General features: G+C 43.9%; 1 protein-coding gene across 1 annotated transcript in view; it reads left to right on the top strand.

Moving 5' to 3' along the window:
• Positions 1-2,354: 2,354 nt before the first annotated feature.
• The window catches only part of ANGPTL5 (angiopoietin like 5), a 100,488-nt gene continuing 78,219 nt past the window's right edge, over positions 2,355-24,623 (top strand). Inside the window, exon 1 of the mRNA XM_063957012.1 lies at positions 2,355-2,519. The gene's annotated coding sequence lies outside the window, so the exon portion shown is untranslated. The remainder of the gene's footprint in view (positions 2,520-24,623) is intronic.

Below are 24,623 nucleotides of genomic sequence, written 5' to 3'. Positions count from 1 at the left end.
GATCTTAAGCACTGTCTACCTTTTACCTGTCGACCTTTTAACCCTGCCGACTTACTGACTGTCTGTCTAGACAATGTCTATTTCTACATTGCAACCCACGCCAATGGCAGGATGCTACACCATCTATGTCACCTTCTGAGTACTCTGCAGGATTGAAGAGCCCGATACCATGAGCTGATCTGCAGTGCCGTTTCTTGCGGAGGACGAGCCATGCAATCACACAGGGCACCCGCTGCAGCACTTTGTCCCCTTATTGCTCCCCCTCCTCCCTCCTCTTCCCGAAAACTCAATTTGGGGCGGGGTTTCACGGAATGATGCGGTTGCAATGTTCCGTCACGACGCAACCGTGTCATTCCGCAAACCCCGCCCTGAACGGAGCACTAGGGAGGAGGGGCAGCTGCTTCATAGTACTGCATTCCTTATAACACGCTCCTGGGGACCGGGTGTATGAAGGGGGTGGTCCCGGTCAGTAGCGTTGCACCAGTCCAGGGCCCCTGGGGACTAAGGGTCCCGCTGGTGTTGGCTGCACTGATGAGCAATACATTTTCACTTGGGCCAGTCCGAGCAGCTGGAAAGGGGTGTGGAGTGTAACAGTGGTGATCCCGCTGCTTGGCTGCTGCAGTTAATCAGCCCACTCCAGCCCTATTGTGAGGAGCTGGGACTGGGTGTTTCCAGCTCATCACACACTGCACTGAGCTTAAGAACTACACTTAGTTCTTAGAGCAGGGGTAGGGAACCTTTGGCCCTCCAGCTGTTGTTGAACTACACATACCAGCATGCTTTGCTACAGTTTTGCTATTTGGCCATGCTAAAACTATTGCAGGGCATGCTGGGATGTGTAGTTCAACAACAGCTGGAGGGCCAAAGGTTCCCCATCCCTGTCTTAGAGCTTAAAACCATCACTTAAGAACTACTTTGGTATGTACAGTGGGCTTGTTGAGGCAATAAATGATCTGTCGTAAAAGAGATTGTTTACAACCATCATAAACTACTATACACCACATTACTATGTGAAATTAGCTGTGACTGTTGGTATCATTGTGGATGCTAAGCAGTGCTGTTTCTTGTGGTGGACGAGCCGTGAGCGGACGAGCACGACAGCGAATCCCTTGGCAACGAGCATGGATCCCAGAGAATGAAAACACCTGGAAACAAGCATGACTCCCAGCGTATGAAACCCCTGGCAATGAGCATGACACCCAGCGCATGAAACCCCTGGTATCGAGCAGGTAATTTTAAAAGTAATTAGAAGCTTTACTGTAGGGCATAATGTATTACAAGCATTGTGGTGTATGGCATGATATGGTGCAAGGGGCATTACTGTGTGGGGCTTAATATGGTGGATTATTTTTTTTACCTGTGGTGGCTGAGGTCTGTTGTTGCAGGGTCAAAAACTGGGGCGTAAGGTAGTCTTTTCCTGCGAGGCTATGCCCATTTTAAGTTAGACCACGCCCATTTTAGTGAGACCATGCCCCCTCCCCGGGAGCGCGCCTCCAGCGCATGCAAAATAGGTTTTTTATGTCCCGGAGGGGGGCGCATTTTGAATGTCTATGGGGAGGGGGGGGATTTTTTACTGTTCGCACTGGGAGCCAAATTGTCTAGAAATGGCCCTGCTGATCTGCCAGCCACCCTGCTTTTGTCTTTTCTTTATGCTGTTACCAATAAATGATGCAACTAAAACAAAATCACCAAGTAGGCGCACGGTACCAGTGATGTTGATAAAAACACAATTTATTAACATAAAACCAATAACAAACTGATTAAAAGACACAACACTACACAGAGCATATAACTGAGGTATTATACCTTATAGTTCACACATAAAGTGTATAAATAAGTGAAAGGGACACTAATATGCAGGAGAACCCGTCTCTGTAAGATAGGGTTAATCTCTCACATTAATTCCATATCAGACAGTTTAAATGAAAAGGAAGTCCTGTAAACTGATGTAATTAGCGTTTGTGACCATAAAGGTGTCCAGATTTAAATAGTGTTTCCTTGGAGCAAAATAAACCAGCCGATTAATGTTACTCACTGAGACGTAATGATCTCTTGCTGTACGGGATAAATGGTTAAGAAACCGCTTGTTATCACCCTGTGCATGGGTGAGACATCCGTCAGCGGTATATTCAGATGAAAGCCACTTCTTTCTGTGCAGCACCAGTTGCCTGTATTAGATCACCATACAGATCCTCCAGCTTGCTGAGCGACGCCCGGCCGGGCAGGAGGTAACAATGTTCCAAATGCAAGGAGAGTTAGAGTGGAGTGATTGAATCACAGGCTGGATCATTCACCGGTAACTTGAGGGTACAGAAGTAAGGGCCACACTTGACCATTAAGTGTCCCACGGAGCACGACATCCATCACTTTCAGCCGTTTGTTACAAGTTACCGGAGCTGCACAGAAAGAAGTGGCTTTCATCTGAATATACCGCTGACGGATGTCTCACCCATGCACAGGGTGATAACAAGCGGTTTCTTAACCATTTATCCCGTACAGCAAGAGATCATTACGTCTCAGTGAGTAACATTAATCGGCTGGTTTATTTTGCTCCAAGGAAACACTATTTAAATCTGGACACCTTTATGGTCACAAACGCTAATTACATCAGTTTACAGGACTTCCTTTTCATTTAAACTGTCTGATATGGAATTAATGTGAGAGATTAACCCTATCTTACAGAGACGGGTTCTCCTGCATATTAGTGTCCCTTTCACTTATTTATACACTTTATGTGTGAACTATAAGGTATAATACCTCAGTTATATGCTCTGTGTAGTGTTGTGTCTTTTAATCAGTTTGTTATTGGTTTTATGTTAATAAATTGTGTTTTTATCAACATCACTGGTACCGTGCGCCTACTTGGTGATTTTGTTTTAGTTGTTTCACTTTCAGGAGGCCGGCTACCTCCTTACCAAGTGGCTGCCATTACCAGTGCTATATTTGCACGACCCTGTTCAGCGCCTAAAAACCCTTTTTCTGTTTACCAATAAATGATGACCAGTTTTAAAATATCCTCACTGCCTTCTGCTGGCTCCCAGGATGGAACAAATTATATCAGTCGCTCCTCACTGCATTCTGCTGGCTCCCAGGATGGAACAAATTTTATCAGTCGCTCCTCACTGCATTCTGCTGGCTCCCAGGATGGAACAAATTATATCAGTCACTCCTCGCTGCCTTCTGCTGGCTCCCAGGATGGAACAAATTTTATCAGGTGCTCCTCACTGCCTTCTGCTGGCTCCCAGGATGGAATAAATTTTATCAGGTGCTCCTCGCTGCCTTCTGCTGGCTCCCAGGATGGAACAAATTATATAATTCGCTCCTCGCTGCCTTCTGCTGGCTCCCAGGATGGAACAAATTTTATCAGGTGCTCCTCGCTGCCTTCTGCTGGCTCCCAGGATGGAACAAATGATATCAGTCGCTCCTCACTGCATTCTGCTGGCTCCCAGGATGGAACAAATTATATCAGTCGCTCCTCACTGCATTCTGCTGGCTCCCAGGATGGAACAAATTATATCAGTCACTCCTCGCTGCCTTCTGCTGGCTCCCAGCAGTGGCGGATCTTGCCACGGGCAAGCAGGACTTTTGCCCGGGGCGCCGCCTTCCGGAGGGCGCCGGCGCCATCCGGAGGGCGCCGCACCATGGCAAGATCCTCCACTGTCAGTGTGCGCCCCAGCAGTGTCCCCCCGCTGTGCCCCCCCTCCCGCTGTGAGAAGGGAACCAGACGCTATGCGTCTGGTTTCCCTTCGTGGCGCTGGTCCTCCCCCGCTCTGAAGGGAATCAGACGCTAAGCGTCTAGTTTCCCTTCATGGAGAGGACCTTTGGTGTGCGGTGCGCGATGACGTCATCGCGCACCGCACAGCATTGTGGCATAGACGCTAGGGGTCATAATTGACCTCTAGCGCTTATGCTGTGCTATGGGAGAGACGTCATGACTGACGTCTCTCCCATAGATCCGAGGAGAAGAGCGGCGCCGGTCTGCAGGGTCTGGAAACAGGAGCGGGGTACAGTAAGTATACTTTTTTTTTCTTCTTTTTTTTTCCAGCGGCGCTACAAATGGGGGGCGTGACTGACCACGCCCCCATGTTAAGCCACGCCCCTAACTTTTGCCCGGGGCGCCGCAAGGGCAAGAACCGGCCCTGGCTCCCAGGATGGAACAAATTTTATCAGGTGCTCCTCACTGCCTTCTGCTGGCTCCCAGGATGGAACAAATTTTATCAGGTGCTCCTCGCTGCCTTCTCCTGGCTCCCAGGATGGAACAAATTATATAATTCGCTCCTCGCTGCCTTCTGCTGGCTCCCAGGATGGAACAAATTTTATCAGGTGCTCCTCGCTGCCTTCTGCTGGCTCCCAGGATGGAACAAATTATATCAGGCACTCCTCGCTGCCTTCTGCTGGCTCCCAGGATGGAACAAATTATATCAGGTGCTCCTCGCTGCCTTCTGCTGGATCCTGAGATGGAACAAATTATATCAGGTGCTCCTCGCTGCCTTCTGCTGGATCCTGAGATGGAGCAAATTATATCAGGTGCTCCTCGCTGCCTTCTGCTGGATCCTGAGATGGAACAAATTATATCAGGTGCTCCTCGCTGCCTTCTGTTGGCTCCCAGGATGGAACAAAATATATCAGGTGCTCCTCGCTGCCTTTTGCTGGATCCTGGGATGGAACAAATTATATCAGGTGCTCCTCGCTGCCTTGTGCTGGCTTCAAGGATGGAACACATTATATCAGGCGGTCCTCACTGCCTTGTGCTGGTTCCCAGGATGGAACAAATTATATCAGGCGCTCCTCGCTGCCTTCTGCTGGTTCCCAGGATGGAACAAATTATATCAGGTGCTCCTCGCTGCCTTCTGCAGGCTCCCAGGATGAAACAAATTATATCAGGTGCTCCTCGCTGCCTTGTGCTGGCTTCAGGGATGGAACAAATTATATCAGGCGCTCCTCGCTGCCTTCTGCTGGATCCTGAGGTGGAACAAATTATATCAGGTGCTCCTCGCTGCCTTCTGCGGGCTCCCAGGATGAAACAAATTATATCAGGTGCTCCTCGCTGCCTTGTGTTGGCTTCAGGGATGGAACAAATTATATCAGTCACTTCTTGCTGCCTTTTGCTGGCTCCTGAGATGAAACAAATTATATCAGGCACTCCTCACTGCCTTATGCTGGTTCCCAGGATGGAACAAATTATATCAGGTGCTCCTCGCTGCCTTCTGCTGGTTCCCAGGATGGAACAAATTATATCAGGTGCTCCTCGCTGCCTTGTGCTGGTTCCCAGGATGGAACAAATTATATCAGGTGCTCCTCGCTGCCTTGTGCTGGTTCCCAGGATGGAACAAATTATATCAGGTGCTCCTCGCTGCCTTGTGCTGGTTCCCAGGATGAAAAAAATTATATCAGGTGCTCCTCGCTGCCTTCTGCTGGCTCCCAGAATGAAACAAATTATATCAGGTGCTCCTCGCTGCCTTCTGCTGGCTCCCAGGATGAAACAAATGATATCAGGTGCTCCTCGCTGCCTTCTGCTGGATCCTGATATGGAACAAATTATATCAGGTGCTCCTTGCAGCCTTGTGCTGGCTTCAGGGATGGAACAAATTATATCAGGCGCTCCTCGCTGCCTTCTGCTGGATCCTGAGATGGAACAAATTATATCAGGTGCTCCTCGCTGCCTTCTGCTGGCTCCCAGGATGGAACAAATTATATCAGGTGCTCCTCGCTGCCTTCTGCTGGCTCCCAGGATGGAACAAATTATATCAGGTGCTCCTCGCTGTCTTGTGCTGGCTTCAGGGATGGAACACATTATATCAGGCGGTCCTCACTGCCTTGTGCTGGTTCCCAGGATGGAACAAATTATATCAGGTGCTCCTCGCTGCCTTCTGCTGGATCCAGAGATGGAACAAATTATATCAGGTGCTCCTCGCTGCCTTCTGCGGGCTCCCAGGATGAAACAAATTATATCAGGTGCTCCTCGCTGCCTTCTGCTGGCTTCAGGGATGGAACAAATTATATCAGGCGCTCCTCGCTGCCTTCTGCTGGATCCTGAGATGGAACAAATTATATCAGGCGCTCCTCGCTGCCTTCTGCTGGATCCTGAGATGGAACAAATTATATCAGGTGCTCCTCGCTGCCTTCTGCGGGCTCCCAGGATGAAACAAATAATATGAGGTGCTCCTCGCTGCCTTGTGCTGGCTTCAGGGATGGAACAAATTATATCAGTCACTTCTTGCTGCCTTGTGCTGGTTCCCAGGATGGAACAAATTATATCAGGTGCTCCTCGCTGCCTTCTGCTGGTTCCCAGGATGGAACAAATTATATCAGGTGCTCCTCGCTGCCTTGTGCTGGATCCCAGGATGGAATAAATTATATCAGGTGCTCCTCGCTGCCTTGTGCTGGTTCCCAGGATGAAACAAATTATATCAGGTGCTCCTCGCTGCCTTCTGCTGGCTCCCAGGATGAAACAAATTATATCAGGTGCTCCTCGCTGCCTTCTGCTGGCTCCCAGGATGAAACAAATGATATCAGGTGCTCCGCTCTGCCTTCTGCTGGATCCTGAGATGGAACAAATTATATCAGGTGCTCCTTGCAGCCTTGTGCTGGCTTCAGGGATGGAACAAATTATATCAGGCGCTCCTCGCTGCCTTCTGCTGGATCCTGAGATGGAACAAATTATATCAGGTGCTCCTCGCTGCCTTCTGTTGGCTCCCAGGATGGAACAAATTATATCAGGTGCTCCTCGCTGCCTTGTGCTGGCTTCAGGGATGGAACACATTATATCAGGCGGTCCTCACTGCCTTGTGCTGGTTCCCAGGATGGAACAAATTATATCAGGCGCTCCTCGCTGCCTTCTGCTGGTTCCCAGGATGGAACAAATTATATCAGGTGCTCCTCGCTGCCTTCTGCGGGCTCCCAGGATGAAACAAATTATATCAGGTGCTCCTCGCTGCCTTGTGCTGGCTTCAGGGATGGAACAAATTATATCAGGTGCTCTTCGCTGCCTTCTGCTGGCTCCCAGGATGGAACAAATTATATCAAGTGCTCCTCGCTGCTTTCTGCTGGATCCTGAGATGGAACAAATTATATCAGGTGCTTCTCGCTGCCTTGTGCTGGCTTCAGGGATGGAACAATTATATCAGTCACTTCTTGCTGCCTTTTGCTGGCTCCTGAGATGGAACAAATTATATCAGGCACTCCTCACTGCTTTGTGCTGGTTCCCAGGATGGAACAAATTATATCAGGTGCTCCTCGCTGCCTTGTGCTGGTTCCCAGGATGGAACAAATTATATCAGGTGCTCCTCGCTGCCTTGTGCTGGATCCCAGGATGAAACAAATTATATCAGGTGCTCCTCACTGCCTTCTGCTGGCTCCCAGGATTAAACAAATTATATCATGTGCTCCTCGCTGCCTTCTGCTGGCTCCCAGGATGAAACAAATTATATCAGGTGCTCCTCGCTGCCTTCTGCTGGCTCCCAGGATGAAACAAATTATATCAGGTGCTCCTCGCAGCCTTGTGCTGACTTCAGGGATGGAACAAATTATATCAGGCGCTCCTTGCTGCCTTCTGCTGGATCCTGAGATGGAACAAATTATATCAGGTGCTCCTCGCTGCCTTCTGCTGGCTTCAGGGATGGAACACATTATATCAGGCGGTCCTCACTACCTTGTGCTGGTTCCCAGGATGGAACAAATTATATCAGGCGCTCCTCGCTGCCTTGTGCTGGTTCCCAGGATGGAACAAATTATATCAGGTGCTCCTCGCTGCTTTCTGCTGGCTCCCAAGATTAAACAAATTATATCAGGTGCTCCTCGCTGCCTTCTGCTGGCTCCCAGGATGAAACAAATTATATCAGGCGGTCCTCACTACCTTGTGCTGGTTCCCAGGATGGAACAAATTATATCAGGCGCTCCTCGCTGCCTTGTGCTGGTTCCCAGGATGAAACAAATTATATCAGGCGCTCCTCGCTGCCTTCTGCTGGATCCTGAGATGGAACAAATTATATCAGGTGCTCCTCGCTGCCTTCTGCTGGCTTCAGGGATGGAACACATTATATCAGGCGGTCCTCACTACCTTGTGCTGGTTCCCAGGATGGAACAAATTATATCAGGTGCTCCTCGCTGCCTTCTGCTGGTTCCCAGGATGGAACAAATTATATCAGGTGCTCCTCGCTGCCTTCTGCTGGCTCCCAGGATGAAAAAAATTATATCAGGTGCTCCTCGCTGCCTTCTGCTGGCTCCCAGGATGAAACAAATTATATCATGTGCTCCTCGCTGCCTTCTGCTGGCTCCCAGGATGAAACAAATTATATCAGGTGCTCCTCGCTGCCTTCTGCTGGCTCCCAGGATGAAACTAACTATATCAGGTGCTCCTCACTGCCTTCTGCTGGTTCCCAGGATGGAACAAATTATATCAGGTGCTCCTCGCAGCCTTGTGCTGGATTCAGGGATGGAACAAACTATATCAGGTGCTCCTCGCTGCCTTCTGCTGGTTCCCAGGATGGAACAAATTATATCAGGTGCTCCTCGCTGCCTTCTGCTGGTTCCCAGGATGAAACAAATTATATCAGGTGCTCCTCGCTGCCTTGTGCTGGCTCCCAGGATGGAACAAATTATATCAGTCACTTCTTGCTGCCTTTTTCTGGCTCCTGAGATGGAACAAATTATATCTGGCACTCCTCACTGCCTGTGCTGGTTCCCAGGATGGAACAAATTATATCAGGTGCTCCTCGCTGCCTTCTGCTGGTTCCGAGGATGGAACAAATTAGTGTATATCAGGTGCTCCTCGCTGCCTTCTGCTGGTTGCCAGGATGGAACAAATTAGATCAGGTGCTCCTCGCTGCCTTGTGCTGGCTTCAGGGATGGAACACATTATATCAGGTGCTCCTCGCTGCCTTCTGCTGGCTCCCAGGATGGAACAAATTATATCAGGTGCTCCTCGTTGCCTTGTGCTGGATCCTGAGATGGAACAAATTATATCAGGCGCTCCTCGCTGCCTTGTGCTGGCTTCCAGGATGGAACAAATTATATTGGGCGCTCCTCGCTGCCTTCTGCTGGCTACCAGGATGGAACAAATAATATTAGGCACTCCTCACTGCCTTCTGGTGGCTACCAGGATGGAACAAATTATATCAGGCGCTCCTCGCTGCCTTCTGCTGGTTCCCAGGATGGAACTGCATAGTCTGTTTGTCTGGAACTTGCCATATTGCCCATACCTCTCCATATCTTGCACAGGGCTAGTTTAAATCTTCTGGCCCCTTTCTGTATTGCTGTGTATGTGTATTTCTTTGCTTTTTTCATCATAAGGTCCTTCTTTGTCTGCTTGGACCATGGAATGGACGTCTATCAATCTGTCAGCAAGACAGACCAGTCACTCTGTTTTCATGAAGATTTTAGCCCTTTTATGGCTTGGTTCTATCAACTGATTTTTTGGCCAATTTCTTAAAGCCAAGGCGTAAGGGGTGTGCGGCCGGTGCCATTGCACAGGGCGGGATGCCCTGAGGACAGTACCGGCCATAGTTACCCTCCACTGCAGCCTCCAGGGGAGGCGGTAAGTCACAGTATAGCGACAGCACCATCACGTCTGCCAGAATCCCGGCAGCGAGGCTGCGAGTCACCTCGCGGGCTCACTGCGCTCGCCACACTGTGGGTCCGGTGGCTAGCTTTGTTCGCCACAGGTTCTATTCCCACTCGGTTAGTGGCATGGACCCACAACCGAGTGGGAATTTCGGGTGGGTGTCGGGATTATGGGCGCAGGTATAATGTCGGTTGTCGGGATTACGGCATCGGTATCCTGATTGCCAGGACCCCGACAGCCGGCATTTTTACTGCATCCCGCTCCAGGTCATGGCTCCCGCACTGTGTTTGGGTATGTATTTTCCCTTAGTGCAGAGGGAGCTGCTACAGTATGTCGCGTGGAGCATCTATATGACGCTCAGAGCCTCCCGCCCCATGGGTTGTTTAGTTATGGTGGCTTGAGAAGGTGGCCACAGAAGCGCCCTGTTTCAGGGCTGCTTATAGCACATGTCATGAAACTTGGGCTTACAGCATTGCATAGATGTTCTTTTGATGAAGAGGCAGCGGTGCAGGATCACGGCTGTGACATCTGATATTTCAGTGTTATTGCTATGGAGTGATACAAAGAGCATTAACAGTTGTTCCTGGGTATGATATCTGTTATGTGGCTGCATGGGATTCCTCTAGGAGTTCCCACACAAATGGTTGTCAGCTGCACTCTCTCCTCAGGATGATCTTGTACAACACGCTGCCATATTTGTGGCACAATTTGTAGCACACCTGGCTACATTGGTTTTGTTGTTGTTCTTGTAATGGGACTGTCACCCTTATGCCTGCTTTCTCTCATTTTTGGTCCTTTTTCAGTCCTAACCTTGTCACAAATGTACCCTACTTCTAATAATCCACATATACAGTATTCTAATGCAATGCTCACAGCCATTATATTGTGATAGAGTAATCACCCCTGAACAAGACTGAAGGTGGGTACACACTGGTAGATATATCTGCCGATCAATTGATCAGCAGATATATCTATGTACGGATCGGGCAGTGTGTTGAGCATACACACTGCCCGATCCGTTGTGGACTGACACCGTGAACTGGCGCCCAGTTCAGCTGTCAATCAACGCCGGCTGCCGCAGCATGTGCCCATACACACACAGCGAAGTGCCAATATATCGGTAGATATATTGGCCGTCGGCTGTGCTGCGGGGCCGACGCGATACGTCTGTGAACGACGAAGTTCACAGACGTATCGCCCGTACACACTGGCCGACGGACCCGCGATATATCAGCTGTTCAAGAGAATGGCCGATATATCGGCCAGTGTGTACCCACTGTCAAAGTCGAAAAATATTGTAATACACACAGCACGTACTAACCACACACACATGCCCGCTGCGCGTGCACTTGTTCCGCCGTGCATGCACATATCCGCAATTTGCGTATGATCGCTCCTGCGATCATGCGCGTGGTATGGGTATTTACGGCGGAGTTTGTGAGCGCATATAGGGGTATCAAAACTTTACATATTTAACCCAAATAGTGCACATTGTACACATAGCCCCCCTGCACCACATCAGCAAGTACTAACAGTTTAAATGATTCCAGGACTAAGGGATTCACCTTTGCATGATAGGAAGGGACAGACTAAGGTTATAAGGTGATGTCTAGTATCCAGCTGTAGGGTATTTTAAGGGTAACATTCCGGTGTTGGTTAGAAGAAGATCGCATGTTCCTGCGTATAGTTATGTGCAGAAGTAGAATATAGATATAAACTGTATTTACTGTATATTATGTATGCTGCGGGAATCCAGAGGAGACCACCCACAAGAGCAGTTGAGAAACACATCGCCCACCTTTTCAAATCAACCTATGACCTCTAGCATACAAAGTGCGTAGCGTGTGTATTAAGTCTAGCGGCCGCAGCGGCTCCATGGTAAAAGTGTATTTAGAGGTATAGCTTTATGGTTTAAGATAATATCGACATTATCAATTGGGGGCATCGTCCGGTTTTTCCTCATGCCCACAACCTAGCAGGTGAAAGCAGACTTTATCTATCAGCAAAGGGCGGACAGGTATCCTACGTAAGCCTTTTCCTGGCCGTAGAATACACTGGTAAACCCTATCTCATTGCTGATAAGATGGCGTCTGCTCTGCATGGTTTGTAGGGATGCTGGTGGGATCCGTAAGGTAAATATGCAAAGCTATTTTAAAAGTCTGTGAATTTCTGTTTGGCGCCAAATGCGTACACAACACAAGCATACACCCGTACTTTGTATACCTGCTCGCATTGTTGCCATACGTATTGATTATTAGATTTATTTTGACCTGTACTGAGAAATTTGTTGCTATTTAGTTAAGACATAGACTAGATATTAAGGAAGTAAACGTAAAACACAAATACAGTCTGGCCTAGTTAAACAGGTTTATACAGGAAGAAACTGTGTTGTGTTAAGTAAACGATTATAGGTAATATCGCTTACTTTTATAGAAGTGTGGGATTTGTACTACTGCGGACGTACGGTCTTTGTACACGTGTCTCGGACAAAGTACGGGACTGTGTACGCAACATAAAGACATACGCACGGTCGCGTGTTTACGCAACGTGCGTAAGGGTACGGCCGCTAAGTACAAATTACACAATAGCATTGTTTAGTTTAGGCGCGGGACGGTAGCCACGCGACAATAGCACAAATTGCTCAGTTTCCAAGATTTAGTTTAAATAAATCCTTTTTACTGTATTACCTCTGGTACTAAGGCTGTTTATCTGAATGAAAGTTAATTTTCTGTACAGAAAAACCAAAGTGTATTTGAGTGAACGAACGTGAGTGTGCAAACATAATAAAGGTTTTGTGGACCCAGTGAATTCGGGATCCCGTAGGAGACCACACCAGGTGAGTGGAGACTTGGTGGCGTGAGAATAGCTAGCTCACGTTAATATAAATTGAAGTACAAAGGAGCAAGGTAGCAGAGTACCGCAGGCCAGAAGGTCAGCGAAGGTTTAGAGTACCGCAGACCAAAGGTCAGCGAGGTTTTTGTTTAGAGTACCGCAGCCCAGGGGGTTAGCGAAGATACCCATTTAGGCCTTTGATTGATACGCTCCGGCTAAGGTTTCGCAGCCTGAAAAATCGATTCCATTGGTCGTACGGCGGATAAGTAACAGTTACCTATACGCTGTGCGATTGGACAGCGCGTTCGTGGGTGTAATATTTAGCGCAACATGATACCCTTTTTTTTACGAGCTTTGCGTAAAATCGCGGGATCATTAGCGCTGGATATAGCATACGCAAGCGTGATTTGTGTATAATAAAGGTTAAGGGAGTTTCGCTGGTCACTCAGGAAATCTCCAACAACCAATATTTACTGGAAAGGGTAAGTCACTCCCAGATACTTCCAGTAAATAGAGGTTACATAGGGGCCCTAGGTTGGGTACGTACCTCCGCTAACGACAGTGTTTGGTAGTATTGGCCAACATGGGCGGTGTTGCCTTATAGGTAATTGTCTGCACTTAGTATAATATTAGGGCAATGGATATTGTCTGAATCAAAATATAATTCATTATAAATAGGCGATGTTACCATAGTGGACAGTATACTGGATATATATAGTAAGGAATAGATATGAAATAAGTTTGAATGTATGAGGTAATGTTTAGCTGATTTAAGAGATTAGGTTTGTGTATGTGTTTATATAGATATACTGTATATTTGTGTTTTACAGCAAGATGGTAAAAAATAGTGTAGGGAACAGGTTTATTCTGCTCTAGTCATAAATAAGGCCAGAGAGGTTACAGTAAGATCAAGAGTCATTGTAGAGAAAAGGTATTAGGCCATAAATGATAATAGGTATGTGACAGAGCTCTGTTGGTCATTGGAATTCACAGGTGTGCTTACAGTAGATCAGAATCTACTGGTTTGTCTATTGTCCAGTGAAGGTTAAAAGCTAGGGAGTATAAATTAACTACTATGAAAAGAGATCACATCCATTGATAAAACATTGTGTAACCGACCCCAGGAAAACTTGTCAATACAACAGAACTTTGGATGAAAAGACATTCCAGATTTTACAATACTATACTTGCTTAAGGCAGTGTGGACACCACACTTTTATGACACCATGCCTCCGTGAACAGGACACGACAGCCCAGTTCAATGTTTGTTTTATTACACCTTGGAATCTGACAAACCTATAATTACCTATTCCATTGGAAACTATGAGAATATGATAGTTTGAATTGGTAAAATATGAGATAAAAGGACCAGACTTGTAGTTAGGAGTTAGAAGGAAGAGGGAGAGGGAGAAGAAGAAGGAGAAGGAAGGAAGTCAGTCAGGAGGAGAAGTCATGGAGAACATGCAGAAGGAATGATTCTTGGGATGGCAATCTTTAACTTGCAAGTATACATTTTATGTTAGCAATTGAAACTGTTTGTGAAACTTATGTCATGTTGTTTTATGTTATGTAACGAAGGAAGCATATATAATTATAATTAGTATATATATCACTACTGTGTATATCTTATTCTGTACGATTTGATCTGCCTGTAAATAAAGAATCATATAAAAAGAGCGGTAATATTCAAGCTTGAACTCTCTTTAAGGAATCTTAACTTAATAACTTCATAAGTCATATGTATAAGGACTGCATATATGTATCAGCCAATTAGTTTGTAAGCCTGACATAATATATTTGCAGATATATATGATAAATGCATATTAATTGAAATATATCCATATATTAAATACCATATATGATATATTAAATATTAATATTCATAAATATTGATTCCAATATTGATTTATGGAATCATATTTATGAATATTAATATTTAATATATCATATATGGTATTTAATATATGGATATATTTCAATTAATATGCATTTATCATATATATCTGCAAATATATTATGTCAGGCTTACAAACTAATTGGCTGATACATATATGCAGTCCTTATACATATGACTTATGAAGTTATTAAGTTAAGATTCCTTAAAGAGAGTTCAAGCTTGAATATTACCGCTCTTTTTATATGATTCTTTATTTACAGGCAGATCAAATCGTACAGAATAAGATATACACAGTAGTGATATATATACTAATTATAATTATATATGCTTCCTTCGTTACATAACATAAAACAACATGACATAAGTTTCACAAACAGTTTCAATTGCTAACATAAAATGTATACTTGCAAGTTAAAGATTGCCATCCCAAGAATCATTCCTTCTGCATGTTCTCCATGACTTCTCCTCCTGACTGACTTCCTTCCTTCTCCTTCTTCTTCTCCCTCTCCCTCTTCCTTCTAACTCCTAACTACAAGTCTGGTCCTTTTATCTCATATTTTACCAATTCAAACTATCATATTCTCATAGTTTCCAATGGAATAGGTAATTATAGGTTTGTCAGATTCCAAGGTGTAATAAAACAAACATTGAACTGGGCTGTCGTGTCCTGTTCACGGAGGCATGGTGTCATAAAAGTGTGGTGTCCACACTGCCTTAAGCAAGTATAGTATTGTAAAATCTGGAATGTCTTTTCATCCAAAGTTCTGTTGTATTGACAAGTTTTCCTGGGGTCGGTTACACAATGTTTTATCAATGGATGTGATCTCTTTTCATAGTAGTTAATTTATACTCCCTAGCTTTTAACCTTCACTGGACAATAGACAAACCAGTAGATTCTGATCTACTGTAAGCACACCTGTGAATTCCAATGACCAACAGAGCTCTGTCACATACCTATTATCATTTATGGCCTAATACCTTTTCTCTACAATGACTCTTGATCTTACTGTAACCTCTCTGGCCTTATTTATGACTAGAGCAGAATAAACCTGTTCCCTACACTATTTTTTACCATCTTGCTGTAAAACACAAATATACAGTATATCTATATAAACACATACACAAACCTAATCTCTTAAATCAGCTAAACATTACCTCATACATTCAAACTTATTTCATATCTATTCCTTACTATATATATCCAGTATACTGTCCACTATGGTAACATCGCCTATTTATAATGAATTATATTTTGATTCAGACAATATCCATTGCCCTAATATTATACTAAGTGCAGACAATTACCTATAAGGCAACAGTCGCCCCCTTGTGGCCATGAGAAATTCTTTTGATTGGCCACACATTAAACTAGCGTAATTGCTTCCAAATACATTTCAAAATATTCCTTCAAACATAACTTTCGTTGTAACCATAATATATACCATAAGTGTAATAATAATAACCATTATGATTTTAAAAATCTCTAAAAATTCTTAGCTTACCTAACCTTATTCTACTTTTAACTAAAGCAGACAAAACTGAGGTTTTTATTCAGTATTCATGAGGAAAACTAATTTCTACAGACATTTGGAATACCATAGCCCAATTGTAGACCTTTTTTCTGTATCTGGATCAGTACGTTTGGACATTTTTGCTGTTCTTGTATGTAGCAATTTACTGGGATAAGACTGTCATCTGCGTGGTTTGCTTGCAATTGGAGATGCCTTGCGTTTGCATTATGGCCTTGCGTTTGCAACATTTGCACCATTACTAGAAGTAGAATTCTTCGTAGCAGCTGCTCCTTTGCTTGCCATTTCGCTGTTTGAGGCAGAGGGCTGTGTACGTCGAGTGCTGTGTCTTGAACATTCAGTACTTGTGACGACCCTCAGTAATAGTAATAGTCTTTATACAGTCTTTAGCAGTTCTGTTTCCTTTGCGTTTATCCAATGCCGCAGTTGTGACCAGTGTCCATATTGCTTTTGCACAAACAGGTTGTGATTTTGAATAGAACAGGCATATATGAAACAGTCTTTTTTTTTTTTTTTCTTTCTTTCTTTCTTTCCTTGCTTGTTAATAGTAGGTCTTAATTGTCTTCGGGCAATAGTACCACAAATGGCTGTGAGTAGTACACCTACTCTGTTCTGTATTTCCTCACTGAATAAATTACCATGCAGTCTTAAATCTCCTTATTCTACCTTGTACCTATTTATACATCTCAATCTTACATAAACTTATACCAGTTTAACCCATATAAAGGCGTTTTCTATCCTACCTATATTTTGACTAATAATTATTTAAAATGCTTTTGATGTGTATATAGTAACATCCTATCAATACAATAAATGAATATAATTTTGCTTCAAACAGATATTAAATATCATTTAGGAATGGCTTTAAATATATCTAATTCCATCCAATATTATTTTATATGCAGCCATGTGCATATACAGTGACCCTGTTATGCTACAAATAATTATCTTAGACTTGTGACAGTCTTTATTAAGAGAATTATTCATCCCACTTAATAATCTCGGCCCAATTTGTTATAACGTGGTATACCATCCTGTATTAGATATTTAATTACTTTTGAAGCTTTTACGAAGGAAGCATAGGTAGTATCTATTGTGTAATATATAAAAAAAACATAAAATATTTACAAGGTATATATGCAATGATATAAAATATATCTCAGACAAATGTTTACATATATGTGATTAAGGTATATGAAGGGATGAGACAGTTCTGTATAATCACAGTGATGAGATGTGCTGTACACTGTTGTGGGAGTGTACATGTAGTTTGAAAGACAAGTAATGATTACTTGTGATGAAAGGGTTAATGAAAACCTTCCCCTTTCTTGTGAAACTGGAAAACTCCTTGAGGATTTGTCCATATATCAGTCTTTAGGGATGCTATGTAGATTTTGCTGGATAGCAGCGATGAAAGGGTTAATGAAGACCTTTTCCCTTGTAAATTGGAGTCTTTTTGGAGTCTTGCACCATTCTGTATACAGGTTGCCAGGATTACTATGAATCAAACAAAAATACATACAATGACTATCACAGATATTTATACAGTGATTTAACATAGCTTGCTATGCATTCTGTCCTATCTGCTGCATGTTATCAGGTACAGAATTTACAAATGTGTCTTTTAACGATTGAATAACAAACAAACAATTGTTTCTGGCCTGTGCCAATCTTTCCTGTCACATTGTGTGTCAATGACAGCACAATTGTCGCTGCAGATATGATGCAGGTTTAATTTGGAAACTGTGGCTGTTTGAACATCAAAGCAAACAATGGCTTCATTGGATCTAACAAGTAAAGGAATGATACTACCGTATTCACTTGTGACCATACTCCCTTGTGATGCAGCCTGGTCCCAGACTGTCTTTAACCATAGCGTTTGCTGCTTGGTGTGGCTCCTTAGTTTGGAAGAATCTTGGAGCTTCTGAAAAAACCTACTTTTGTGGGGAGAGAAACTTGTTAAACTTTGCCAAATATGTATTGCAGGTCCCAGGGCTTTCTGTCTTTCCACACCTGTAATAAAATGGTTATGGCACCAGGGCATAAAAACATTTTCATCCTGGTGATCCTTTTTGTCATTGTTAATTGGTGTGTGGTTTGCAGAATGACACTCTGCATGTGGTCTCTCTGAGAGCATGCAAACATTTGCACCATCACTAGAAGTCTCTGAGTGCTCTGTGGGGGTTACATAAGTTTGGGAACTTTGTTTGTAAACATGCATTCCTGAATTAATTTCATGGATTTTCCCTTTAAACATGTTTCCAGGTGAATACATTTCAAGGTTTGCAACTCTGGTTGCCATGGGAGTTTTCACCATGGGGAACTTCCCCACCCCTGTGTGCACTGTACTGCTGCTATCAGTGTTTAAATCTGCTGACAATTCACCTTTGCCTAAGGGCATAACAAATTCTTCATTTACATTGGGAACTCTGAGAGTGTATTCAGCAGAATACTCATAATCTGAGTTACAATGATCTTCCCCCTTACTAGACACAGTATAGGGGACATCTCCTATTGCTGCTACCTCCTTTACATTAATGTGCTGTCTGATGATAGACACATCCGGCACATTGCTACTTTCTTCCTTTACCACAGAGGCTGTTCTGCTGGTGGTCTGTGTGACCATAGCAGACTCCATGCGCTGCACATTGATGCAGTCCTGCAACATGTAACTTTCCTTAATTTTAGGATCTTGACTGATTAAGTCATTTCTGACTCCTGTAGACTCTGTGTACAGAGTTTCACATACCTCAACACTATTCCTGTTTGGTGTTTCTATCTCAGCTTGCTTGCTGGATGTTATCTCTTCATCAGAGATCTTGACAATTTGATTACAAACTGTCAGGCTTTTCGCTTCTGCCCCAAACTTTTTCTGTTTATTTTTCTGTTTAAGGGACTTAAATAACGAATGCATTTTTGCATTAATGGTCAGGCACGCCTTACGAAGACGTGAACCTGATTCTTCTTTACATTTCTGTTTGGCTTCTAGAGCCGCAGTTCTGCGCATTTTTCTAAATGCTACAGAAAACTTTTGCATTTTTAACATTTCAATGCTAAATTTATATATTCTTTGTTTTTAGTACTGAAGGTATCCTCTCCTTAAGATTGACCGGTGTCTTAAGGTTAAACTCTAATACCTGGTACATTTATACATTTATTTGGAAATACTCTTTTCCACTGTGCACATTTTCTATTCTAGGCCTTTAAATTCTTTATTCTCATTTGTAACCTATTCCACTGTGATCTTGTATTTTGCCAGCAGGCTTATAGCCTTTGGTGCTGCTTCCTAATAGATATTATGTTAGTTAAAATAACGTATATTGCACTAACACATTTATCCTAGGTTATACAGAATACAAAATTGACATTACACAATGGTAATAAATTTTCATAGATACATCCCCACCGTGATTCTGCAGATTTGGTAGCCAGCTTATAGCATCTGCTACTCCTCATAAATATTATAGATCAGATAATCAGATTCAGTAATAACAAGTCCCTTCATGGTCGCCAATATTGATTTATGGAATCATATTTATGAATATTAATATTTAATATATCATATATGGTATTTAATATATGGATATATTTCAATTAATATGCATTTATCATATATATCTGCAAATATATTATGTCAGGCTTACAAACTAATTGGCTGATACATATATGCAGTCCTTATACATATGACTTATGAAGTTATTAAGTTAAGATTCCTTAAAGAGAGTTCAAGCTTGAATATTACCGCTCTTTTTATATGATTCTTTATTTACAGGCAGATCAAATCGTACAGAATAAGATATACACAGTAGTGATATATATACTAATTATAATTATATATGCTTCCTTCGTTACATAACATAAAACAACATGACATAAGTTTCACAAACAGTTTCAATTGCTAACATAAAATGTATACTTGCAAGTTAAAGATTGCCATCCCAAGAATCATTCCTTCTGCATGTTCTCCATGACTTCTCCTCCTGACTGACTTCCTTCCTTCTCCTTCTTCTTCTCCCTCTCCCTCTTCCTTCTAACTCCTAACTACAAGTCTGGTCCTTTTATCTCATATTTTACCAATTCAAACTATCATATTCTCATAGTTTCCAATGGAATAGGTAATTATAGGTTTGTCAGATTCCAAGGTGTAATAAAACAAACATTGAACTGGGCTGTCGTGTCCTGTTCACGGAGGCATGGTGTCATAAAAGTGTGGTGTCCACACTGCCTTAAGCAAGTATAGTATTGTAAAATCTGGAATGTCTTTTCATCCAAAGTTCTGTTGTATTGACAAGTTTTCCTGGGGTCGGTTACACAATGTTTTATCAATGGATGTGATCTCTTTTCATAGTAGTTAATTTATACTCCCTAGCTTTTAACCTTCACTGGACAATAGACAAACCAGTAGATTCTGATCTACTGTAAGCACACCTGTGAATTCCAATGACCAACAGAGCTCTGTCACATACCTATTATCATTTATGGCCTAATACCTTTTCTCTACAATGACTCTTGATCTTACTGTAACCTCTCTGGCCTTATTTATGACTAGAGCAGAATAAACCTGTTCCCTACACTATTTTTTACCATCTTGCTGTAAAACACAAATATACAGTATATCTATATAAACACATACACAAACCTAATCTCTTAAATCAGCTAAACATTACCTCATACATTCAAACTTATTTCATATCTATTCCTTACTATATATATCCAGTATACTGTCCACTATGGTAACATCGCCTATTTATAATGAATTATATTTTGATTCAGACAATATCCATTGCCCTAATATTATACTAAGTGCAGACAATTACCTATAAGGCAACAGTGGTGAGTGGGTGAAAGCACTCGGAGAACTTTCACCGTTGCCTTATATTGAGTATTTTGGTTTTTTGTAGGATTAGCCGGGACGGCAATACCTGCAAAATATGGGGGTCAGTTGCTCAAGTAAGGGACGTTCAACCAGGGATCAGGTTGACATTCCGCGGCCCAGGGGGTCAGCGAGGTTCATAATGTGTGAGAAGCATGGACCACACGCAGAAATGTTGTGCAATGAATGGGAACGTATGACTGCGGAAGATAGGGAACCATTCCCTAAGGTAGGCAGTTTTGAACCAGAGGTATTGCAGAATTTAAGGGTTAGGATATGTCTGATAAAATCCCGAAAGCAAAAGGTCAGACACACAAACTGTTTAAATTTATGGCAGCAAGAGGGCGATATGCAGAGGGAACTAGCTCACGCAGCAGGTTCCAAACCTAGCAGGAAAATGATGGCAACCGCACCACCACCAACGTATATTGTGGGGGAGAAAGTGGCTACAGACAATGGCATATTGGTATCCGATAAGAGTATAGTTGATAAATGTACTAACGCTAACCCTTGCCAGTTGTATCCCATTTTAAACTTTCCTCAGGACTGCGAGCAAGAAGATGAGCCCAGCACGATATCGGCACTCTCTCTAGCAGCCACCATACAGAACACTCAGGTGGGCATGGCCCAACCAGTAAGATCAGTAGTAAAGGCCCCTAGCGGAGGGATAGGTGAGGTCGTGTCCACAGGTAAGTACGGAACCATACATTATGCAGAGACAATAGCACCTCAGATTGTGGAGTCAACTCAGAATGATGTAATTGAATTGAATCCTGTCAGGGTGATCGCAGTCCCCAATGGGAAGACTGACGCTCAGGGAGTCACCCCCATCAGGAACATTGCTATGCATTGTCCTTGGTCCCGGACAGAATTGAGGACAATTATGTCTGAATTTCCAGATCCCAGAAAGGATCTAGTCGCATGCCAGATGTTCATTAAAGAATTAGGTAACGCTACCGAACCCACAAACAAAGATTGGCGAACAGTGCTTCGGGCATGTTTACCCTCCAATATTGACCCCGTGAAATTCATTACTGATTGTAAATTAGACGCAGAAGTACCTCTCACTGATGAGTACACTCAGGAGAATGTACGACAAATCAATCTGCAATTAGGAGTATATTTCCCTACTGTTGTCAAATGGAATAAAATCTTTTCCATAAAACAAAAAGAAGGTGAAACGGCATCTGAATATTTCCACCTAGCACTGCAGGAAATGGCTAGATACACTGGGGTCGAGGACATTAAGGAAAATGTACATCACAGGGAGGTAGCTGTGTCAGTATTAATGGACGGGTTAAAAGAAACGTTGAGAACAAGGGTACAAACTTCTCTACCTAACTGGAGAGGTATCTCGGTGGCTGCATTAAGAGAGTCCGCTATCGAGCACGAACGGAACATCATTAAGCACAGGGAGTCACAGGGGGATAAGCTGATGACAGTAAGTATAAATGCCCTTACAACGAAGCCGCATCAGCCAAAACCCCAGACCCCTGATGGTAAGTTACGTGTAGTGGTATGCTATAACTGTAAGAAGGAAGGACATTATGCACGGAATTGTAGATTTAAGGACACACATAAGGTATATCGACCCCCTAGACCAGGATATGAACCACATTATGATACGCGTAATTGGGATCAGGGATCACATAGGAAAAATTATGAGCCACACGCAGGGGAAACAAGGAGGTATCCACCTAGGAGGGACTGGCAGGCCTCCGAAAATTCTCAGTTACCCCCCTCACATATAATAGCTGCCAGCGCGCTGCGGGAGGGTCACAATATACAATAGGGGTTAGGCCACACCTGTAGTCTGCAGCCAGTAAAGTTGATTGCTAGCCTTGGTAGTGAACCCGAGGTCACAGTTGATGTAGCTGGTAGATCATTACCTTTTCTTGTAGAAACAGGGGCGGCCAGGTCAGTGTTAAATTCGACGGTAGGTATGAAAACCACGGGTAAAACAATTTCAGCAATGGGAGTAACAGGAATAGTGCAACACTACCCTTTAAGTAGACCAGCGGAGATTACGATAGGGCCTTTACAGACCAAGCATTCCTTTTTGCTGGCTGCATCGGCTCCGACTAATCTACTTGGGAGAGATTTATTGTGTAAAATGAGGTGTGTCATATATTGTACTCCTGAGGGTGTCTTCTTGGATATACCCGAGAATCACGTTCAGGAAGTGCAGGATATGTTAGACACCCCACAAAGGTTAATGTCACACTCTGCTGTTATAGACAAGTGTCCATCCAAGGTAGAGGCAATGATCTCCCAGATACCGGAATCCCTCTGGACCAAAGATGGACAAGACACTGGATTGATGGCGAATGTAGCTCCTGTAGTAGTGCAAGTAAAAGATGGTAGGATAGCTCCAAAAATCCCACAGTATCCTCTGAAGCCAGAGGTGGAATTAGGAGTGTACCCCGTCATAGAGCGCTTGCTACAACAGGGCATCCTAGCTAGGACGTCCAGCACTGCCAATAGTCCCATCTTCCCTGTGAAAAAGAGTGGGGGGAGGGTTTACAGACTAGTGCAGGATCTAAGGGGGATAAACAAGATAGTTGAGAGCCAATTCCCTGTAGTGCCAAATCCAGCTGTCATCCTCATGCAAATTCCCCCTACTGCAAAATTTTTCACTGTCATTGACCTCTGTTCTGCTTTCTTTTCTGTCCCTCTGCACCCTGACAGCCAATACCTGTTTGCATTTACATACAGGAGAGTACAGTACACCTGAACTCGCCTACACCAAGGTTTCATTGACAGCCCAAGTATTTTCTCCCAGGCTTTGCATGACTGTTTACAATCCTTTCAACCTGAGAGCGGATCAGTATTAATACAGTATGTAGATGACTTACTGCTGTGTTCTGATTCACTCGAATCGTCCTTGAAAGACACGAAACAGCTTCTGTTTCACCTTTCTAATACGGGACACAAGGTTTCAAAGGATAAGTTGCAGTTGTGCCAGACCAAGGTAAAATATTTGGGACATTGCTTGACGCAAGGACTTAGACACCTCACTGCTGATAGAATACAGGCGATTCGCGACATAACTCTGCCACAAACACAGCAACAGATCCGCACTTTTCTTGGAATGTGTGGGTAATGCCGAAACTGGATCCCAGGGTTCTCCATACTGGCTTTACCTTTGCAAGAAATGGTCTCCTCGAACAAACCAGATCGGATCTCTCACACAGATGAGTCCGAACTGGCATTTGAGAGACTTAAACAGTGCCTATCACAGGCACCTGCATTAGGCATGCCAGATTATGGGAAACCCTTTGAATTGTACGGTACGGAAAGTGCTGGGTGTGCGGCAGGTGTCCTAACCCAGAGACATGGTGATGCCAGCAGGCCGGTAGCTTACTACAGTGCACAGTTGGACACTGTAGCGCGGTCTCTCCCCACATGCTTGCGAAGTGTTGCAGCGATAGCTTTGCTAGTGAGTAAAAGCGAAGACGTAGTGTTAGGACACAACCTGACCATCCATACACCTCATGCAGTGTCAGCCTTACTGAACTCTGCCCAAACCAGAAATGTCTCATCTGCACGGTTTACAAGGTGGGAATTAGCACTAATGGCCCCTGTAAACATCACCATAAAGAGATGCAGCGCACTAAATCCTGCAACTTATCTGCCAGGTGTGCCTGGACAGGCACAAAGGGTGGAGGATGAGAATGATGGTGAAGGAGGATTTAGTACAGACACTGACACACATGATTGTATGGAATATCTGAACCAGACTTTCACTGCAAGACCCGACATTAGTGACAACCCACTGGAAGGCGTAGATTTTACCTTTTACACTGACGGTAGTTGCCACTGACAGACGGACTCGGGAGACCTGTGTACTGGATACGCAGTCGTAGATGACAGAGGTATCATAGAAGCTGAGCCCCTGGGCCCACCGCACTCAGCACAAGTTGCTGAGCT

The sequence above is a fragment of the Pseudophryne corroboree genome, chromosome 2 (assembly GCF_028390025.1).
Source record: "Pseudophryne corroboree isolate aPseCor3 chromosome 2, aPseCor3.hap2, whole genome shotgun sequence".
In the NCBI taxonomy this organism is placed as follows: Eukaryota; Metazoa; Chordata; class Amphibia; order Anura; family Myobatrachidae; genus Pseudophryne; species Pseudophryne corroboree.
The sequence above is the reverse complement of the archived record's forward strand: the minus strand, read 5'-3'. Positions and strand labels throughout refer to the sequence as shown.